Here is a 7,322-nt window from a genome sequence, read left to right as displayed (position 1 = left end):
GCAGGAATACACAGAGAGGGGCAGGAAAAGGGAGCAGAATTGCCCCTTTTGGCAGCAAACTGTTAAAGCGGTTCAGGACAACTCAGTCTCATTGTCATCCTACTCCCTATTTAAGGAACAATGCAATTGTTCTTAATTAAAATGGGCACTCTTTCACTTCTATAGATACATACTTTTGAATTTCTTTGGTTAAAAAAAGTAAAATAAAATCTTATTCAAGAATGAGAACTCCTGCTCTCATTTTGATAACTTTCACTTCTGATAACTCAAAGTATGCTTAAATACAACATAATTTACACTAAACTATATGCTTCATCAAACTATACATTAATAAAATGTTATAAACGTGTACACATAATGACAATTATAATTAACATTCCTATCTCTGGGGTGAGAGAAGCCATAACAAAAGTAATTTTACTACTTTGGGGCAACGTGACACCCTAGGAACTTTTTAAAATCAAACTTACATCATTGCTGTAGAAGAGGATTTTTTATGTAAGAACTAATCACTTGGACAAGCTCAAGAAGTGGGCCTGTGTGGATCACGAGGTTCAACAAGGCCAAATGCGGGGTCCTGCACAGGGGTTGGGATAGCCCCCAGTATCAATACAGGCTGGGGGATAAAGCAATTGAGAGCAGCCCTGCCAAAAAGGACTTGGGGGTACTGGTGGATGAAAAGCTGGACATGAGATAACAATGTGCACTTGCAGCCCAGAAGACCAACCATATCCTGGGCTGCATGGAAAGAAGTGTGGCCAGCAGGTCAAAGGAGGTCATTCTGCCCCTCTACTCCGTTCTTGTGAGACCCCACCTGGAGTACCGTGCCCAGCTCTGGAGCCCTCAGCACAGCACAGACATGGACCTGTTGGAGCAGGACCAGAGGAGTGCCGCCAAAATGATCAGAGGGTTGGAGCACCTCTGCTATGAGGACAGGCTGAGAGAGTTGGGGCTGTTCAGCCTGGAGAAGAGAAGGCTTCTTGGAGGCCTTATTGCAGCCTTTTGATACTTAAAGGGGGCCTACAGGAAAGATGGGGACAAACTTTTTAGGAGGGCCTGTTGCAATAGGACAAGAGCTGATGGTTTTAAACTAAAAGGGGGTAGGTTTAGACTAGATATAAGGAAGACATTTTCTGTGATGAGGGTGGTGAAACAGTGGAACAGTTTGCCCAGAGGTCGTACATGCTCCATTCCTGAAAACATTCATGGTCAGGTTGGACGAGACTCCAAGCAACCTGATTGAGTTGAAGATGTCCCAGCTCATTGGAGGGGAGGTTGGACTAGGTGACCCTTAAAGGTCCCTTCCAACCCAAACTATTCTATGAATATATAAGATACAAACAATATGAGTCATTACCAGCTCTTGAGAGAGACTAACACAACAGCAAACAAATATAAGTGCTTTAAGGACAGTTAAAGACTGGATATGACTTGCATGGGCTGGACAACTCCAGAGACACTCTGCCAAATCCCCCACTGGAGCACATTAAATAGGTTTTTCTCCTTTATATTGATGACAGCCACCATAGGTGACTACAAAGCAGGATCCTCTTCAGAACAGCGGGAACAAGAGCAGCTAGCTGAATCCATTACAGTGTGGAGAACCGCTCTCATCCAGCATGCAGTTTAATAATAAAGTCTGATCTGTAAAGTTTTATAACTGCAATTGCTCACACAGGAGCATTACAGATATGGGCATACAGTACTGGCATGTTTCAAAAAAAAATAATGATGCTGTATGAGTTGTGATAAAATGTAAGGGAAATAAAGTACATCTGCCAACTTGCAACATAATCCTTGCAGTTAAAGAGCTGAGGATTTGCAAAATAATCACTGAGAACAGATTTGGAAAGAGCCCACACAATATACCTGTATCAGAGAGCAACAACAGGGCACTAGGTACAGTGAGAGAATGTAGTTTCTTTTATCCATGAGAGGGTCGTCACTTAGAACTCAGGTAAGCAACCCGATTACTTAAATGCAACTCCCACACTACTTGAGGATAAATTTTGCAACATTATTGTAACATAATGAGTGGATTCCTCAAAGCGTTTGGAGATGATATGCCCACAGGACTGGATGACAATCCTGCAAAAGCATCTTAAAAAAATAAGTTGAAAAACAAAGGCAAAGTCACAAAGCCTAAAAAATTGTCATTGGAGAACAGTGAGTTAAGCCCTGTTTTTCATTTAAGATGAATAGGTAAGTCTATATAAGGCCCCTTCAGAAACAGATGGAGTAAGATTAAAAGTAACACTACGAGGAGTGATATGCTAGCATTTCTGAGCTCTTCAGTTCAAAACATCCCCATCGTATCAGACAACTCAGAGTTGCTGCTACAAAGATTTGTTCAGGCACTAGCCTCAAACAGAACACTAATATGGAAACATTTCTATTTAGAGCACATTCCTCAAGACAGAAATTCACGTACGTGAAGAGCAGCCCTTCTCCACATTACTCATCCAGCCCAATCGCAGATTTGCCAACTCTGAATGACGTACTTATCACTGTGTCTTTGGCAGGGGACCTGGGAGCCTTACTGGGAACTGTGAAGACACATCCAGCAAGCCTGTCAAAACAGGGGCTGTTCACACGTAGCTGAGAGGATGAGACAGAACCATCCTCACATGACTTCTGCAGTTGCACCGGAAACCTGCGGAAACACTTGAAAGGCACTAAAACAGCTCCCTGCTCCACTGTAGGAGGATGCCAGCTTGTCAGGATGCTGATCTTCAGCTTCTTCTAAAGCAAAAAGTAGACGTGCTTTCATCAGTGAAAGAGGGCAGCATTCCCATTGGTGGGATGCAGATTTCTACTGTTACCCCTTAGAGCTGGCACCATTTGTCTGCTCAGCAAGTCTTGCACATCACAAGTTCCATATACATCACATGGCTAGAACAGGTTCCACAGCGTGATAAATCCTTTGTTCAGCAGGGCAACGCGGTAGGATGAGGGATGAAAGAGTGCTCTTTTGCTTGATTATGTTACGATGCAGCTTTTTTGAAGCTTGTAGGACCAATCTATCTATTCTTGGAACACCTCCAAGGCCCCCAAAACTATAATTTGCTGCCAGCCAGGCACACCACCATCAGACTTGGCTTGTAGATGCACTGCTGAGCAATTGTCTATAGAAGCTGGTTCTTCTGCTTTTCTGTATTTGATGTGAAAAGATGTTTAGAAGTCTGCAACAGACCCAGTTCAACAGCAGGGATATTGAGTGCTCCCTCAGAGAATGGTGATGAGAATTCTTCTCCAGGTGCGAAAACAAGTTTGTTCCACTCAAATTGAGGATAGTGTCATGATCCACCAATACTGGGCAGGTATTGCTGGTTGTCCACATGAAGTGGGTAGTCTCAGCTGCATTTCAAACAGGACAAGTTGGACATTAAGCATGTCTTGCAGAGAAAAACATCTCTGAAAATACAAGGGACTTTAATTACAGATCTTCAAGGTCCTTTCCAACCTAAACCATTCTATGATTAAACAGATATCTAGGAAGCCTGGTAGCCCAAATCATGCATTAGTAGTTTTTAAATATCTGGGATTAGTCTGCTTAAAATTAGATGGCTCAGGATTTAGATGGGACTTGCTCAGACTAAGTTCTGCCCATAACTTTTCATCAATCTTTACTCTGAACACAAAAGAATTCAGCTGCTAGGTCTGAAAATCTAGGTTCAGCCCCCGCCCAGCTCCCACCAAATGTTTATGTCTTGCTTATGAAAGATGCAAAGCCACATTCCCAAATAGATCTCAATAGCTATACTGCCTAACTCATCAAGAGAGCAGTTCTACAACTTTATGAAGAGAATCATAGAACGGCTTGGGTTGGAAGGGACATTTAAAGGTCATTTAGCCCACCCCCCCTGCAATAAGCAGGGACAACTTCAATGAGGTCAGGTTGCTCAGAGTCTCATCCAACCTGACCATGTATGCTTTCAGGGATGGAGCATGTACCACCTCTCTAGGCAAACTGTTCCACTGTTTCACCACCCTCATCACAGAAAATGTCTTCCTTATATCTAGTCTAAACCTACCCCCTTTTAGTTTAAAACCATCAGCTCTTGTCCTATTGCAACAGGCCCTCCTAAAAAGTTTGTCCCCATCTTTCCTGTAGGCCCCCTTTAAGTACCAAAAGGCTGTAATAAGGCCTCCAAGAAGCCTTCTCTTCTCCAGGCTGAACAACCCCAACTCTCTCAGCCTGTCCTCATAGCAGAGGTGCTGTGGCACAAGGATTGCGAGGTGATTCGGCAAGAGAAGGGTTAAAGAACAAAACCCCAAGCTGTACACATCTGATAAGCAGAGACCTGCTGGAGCTTGTGGGCCATAGACCTTGCTAAAAGGTTGAGAGGTTGCAGGAAGGCGGCCACCTTATGAATAGGTCTTAAACGGTTCACGCACCTACAGAGGTGATAACAATGGGCTGTGAGAAGTGCCAGAAAAGCCCCTAAAAACGGCCTTCTGATGTTATCTTTAGCCAATTAGAAGCAGTAGGGTTAGTTGTACGTTTGAAAGAACCAACCGGATTGTAACACAATCTCTATATAAGCCCTGAAAGTTTTTGAATAAATGACTTTCTACTTGCATCAAGCTGCGGCCCATCTCTCAATCGCGGCAAGGTGCTCCATCCCTCTGATCGTTTTTGCGGCCCTCTTCTGGACCCGCTCCAACAGGTCCATGTCTTTGCTGTGCTGAGGGCTCCAGAGCTGGGCACAGTACTCCAGGTGGGGTCTCATGAGAGCGCAGTAGAGGGGCAGAATGACCTCCTTTGATGTGCTAGCCAGACTTCTGATGCAGGCCAGGATACGGTTGGTTTTCTGGGCTGCAAGCGCACATTGCCAGTTCATGTCCAGCTTTTCATCCACCAGTACCCCCAAATGCTTCTCAACAGGGCTGCTCTCAATTGCTTTATCCCCCACCCTGAATTGATAGTGGGGGGTGTCCTGACCCACGTGCAGGATCTCACATTTGGCCTTGTTGAACCTCATGTGGTCCATGCAGGCCCACTTCTTGAGCTTGTCCAGGTCCCTTTGGATGACACCCTGTCCCTCAGGCACGTCAACTGCACCACTCAGCTTGGTGTTGTCCACAAATTTGAGGGTGCATTTGATCCCACTATGTCATTGATGAAGATATTAAACAGTACTGGTCCCAGTATGGATCCGTGAGGGACACCACTTGTTACTGATCTCCATACGGACACTGAGCTCTTGACCAATAGTCTCTGGATGCGACCATCCAGCCAATTTCTTATCCACCAAACAGTCCACCCATCAAATCCATACCTCTCCAATTAAGAGAGAATGATGTTGGGGGGACCATGTTTAAGGCTTTACAAAAATCCAGAGAGATGACATCTGTACCTCTTCCCTTTTTGACTGATGTAGCAGAAAAATCTGATTCCCTGTCGGCAATGAAAGCCTTTTTATAGATCAAAACTTCGGAACCTACACACCAGGTTTAGGTCCTGGACATCTGCAAGCAGCAAGCTCCTTTCTTAGCACTCTAGTTTTGCACACACCATCCTGTAGCATTAACTCTCTCCATCACAAGAATTAGCCTAGAGTGAAGCGGCATCTAACTGTCAGATACCAGATTGTCTAAAATTTAAGTTGTGTTGGGCTCTACAGTGCAAGCTGCAAGTTCTTCTGTAGATCTAGGACACGGAAGAGTCTTTTCTCTCAACCTTTGTCTCGTCTATGAAAAATTGCTTCTTCAAACACAACTCTCTTCCTAAAGATGTCAGCATCTTCCAGCGTATTGTCAGGTAGCGTTTGGATAGGCTTTAAATAGCACAGGGCTAAGAGTCACATATTAAAAATAGTATCTACAAAAAAAAAAAAAAAAAGTTCTCTATCATTACGTGTCCTAACACTGTGCTCAAAGCTAGGTCAGGAAAGACGCAACACAGCTTCTTACAGTACCCTTCTGCTCCCTATCAGAAGTAGGGACATGACTAGTTAAGCCTGAAAACTGTTCTACAACAATTGCATTAGTCAAGTATTGGTTTTTCAGGAATGTATTTTCAAATACAGAAAAACTGCTAGCATGCACAGCTCCATTCATTTAAAGGACATATACATACATAATGTTAATTCCTTCATGAATTGGGAAGGGAAACAGTTTGGTTTATATTTTCCTTAAGTACATCAAGCACAAAAGCAGCATATTCCACATGACCTAGGATCTGAACTCCCAGAGGTTTTCACTAGGAGCTGCACCCCTCATTTTTGAAAATCCTACACTAAAATAATGTTATCAGTGTCTGCACAACTCCAACGCATATTTTTCTAGTTAAGGATATTAATAAAACTATCATTATTTCTTCAAAAGTCAATTTCTGAAAAGGACAAAGTACCCACTTCATATTTGGGAAAATGAGTGTTTCTCTGGAGTTCATGTTTTATAATTGTGATTTTTTTCTCCATGCACGAGAAAGTTATGTCTGTTATTAAGAACTTAACTTTCAGGTTTGTCCTGGTTTGAGGTAAAACAGAACCAAGGAGCTGACCTCTTCTTCTTCCTCCTGGTTACCGGGGCAGCTTGTACCGATTTTGATGGAGTTTGAGTAGTTTTGGTACTGGTTGTAGTGGCTGCAGTAGCTTGTGCCGGGACAGGCGGCGGCGTGGCGTGTGCCGCTGCAGGGGGGGGGGGCACGGCTTGTGCCGGGACGGGCGGCGGAGGGGCCGGTGTTGTTGCAGCGGGGGGGGGGGGGGGGGGGGGGAGGCGGCTGCCGGTGGTGCCGGTGCCGTTGCTCTGGGGGTGGGGGGGGGCAGCTGCGGCCGGGCCGGGCGGGGCCGCGGTTCGCGCCGCTGCAGATCGCCGAGCGGCTGCGCGGGTCTGAGTGGCAGCAGCGCACGGTACCCTACGGCTCCCCCTGCACAGATGTTTCACATGAAACCACCTCTGCACCACATTCAGGAGCATCAACAAAATAATCACGATCTTCAGAAGGTAACAATCCTTATCCTCAGAGCCCAGAAGGTTTCCATGCCCCAGCTCTGAGGGTGTCACATTAGCATAATTATCAAAGGGCGAAGTAAACATTCCCCAGGTAGAACTGAAAGTATGACTAATAACAGAATCCATCACCTGATGCCCGAGATATACAGGTAGAGCCGTTACCCAACTCATCATGTTATACATCTGAATTGCGAACCACACCAAAACAGCACCTTTAAACCTTCGCATAAAAAGACAAAGAATAAATGAAATTTGCAACACATTTGGCAGGTTAAACCAAGTTGACTGCATTAAGGTCCAACAAAGCCGTTTAAAGGCATGATACGCAATTTCGTCTAAGAACAACATGATGCAAGCTGTCT

Source organism: Vanellus vanellus (genome assembly GCF_965231255.1).
Source record: "Vanellus vanellus genome assembly, chromosome: 3".
Taxonomy (NCBI): domain Eukaryota; kingdom Metazoa; phylum Chordata; class Aves; order Charadriiformes; family Charadriidae; genus Vanellus; species Vanellus vanellus.
This window is presented reverse-complemented; position numbering follows the sequence as displayed.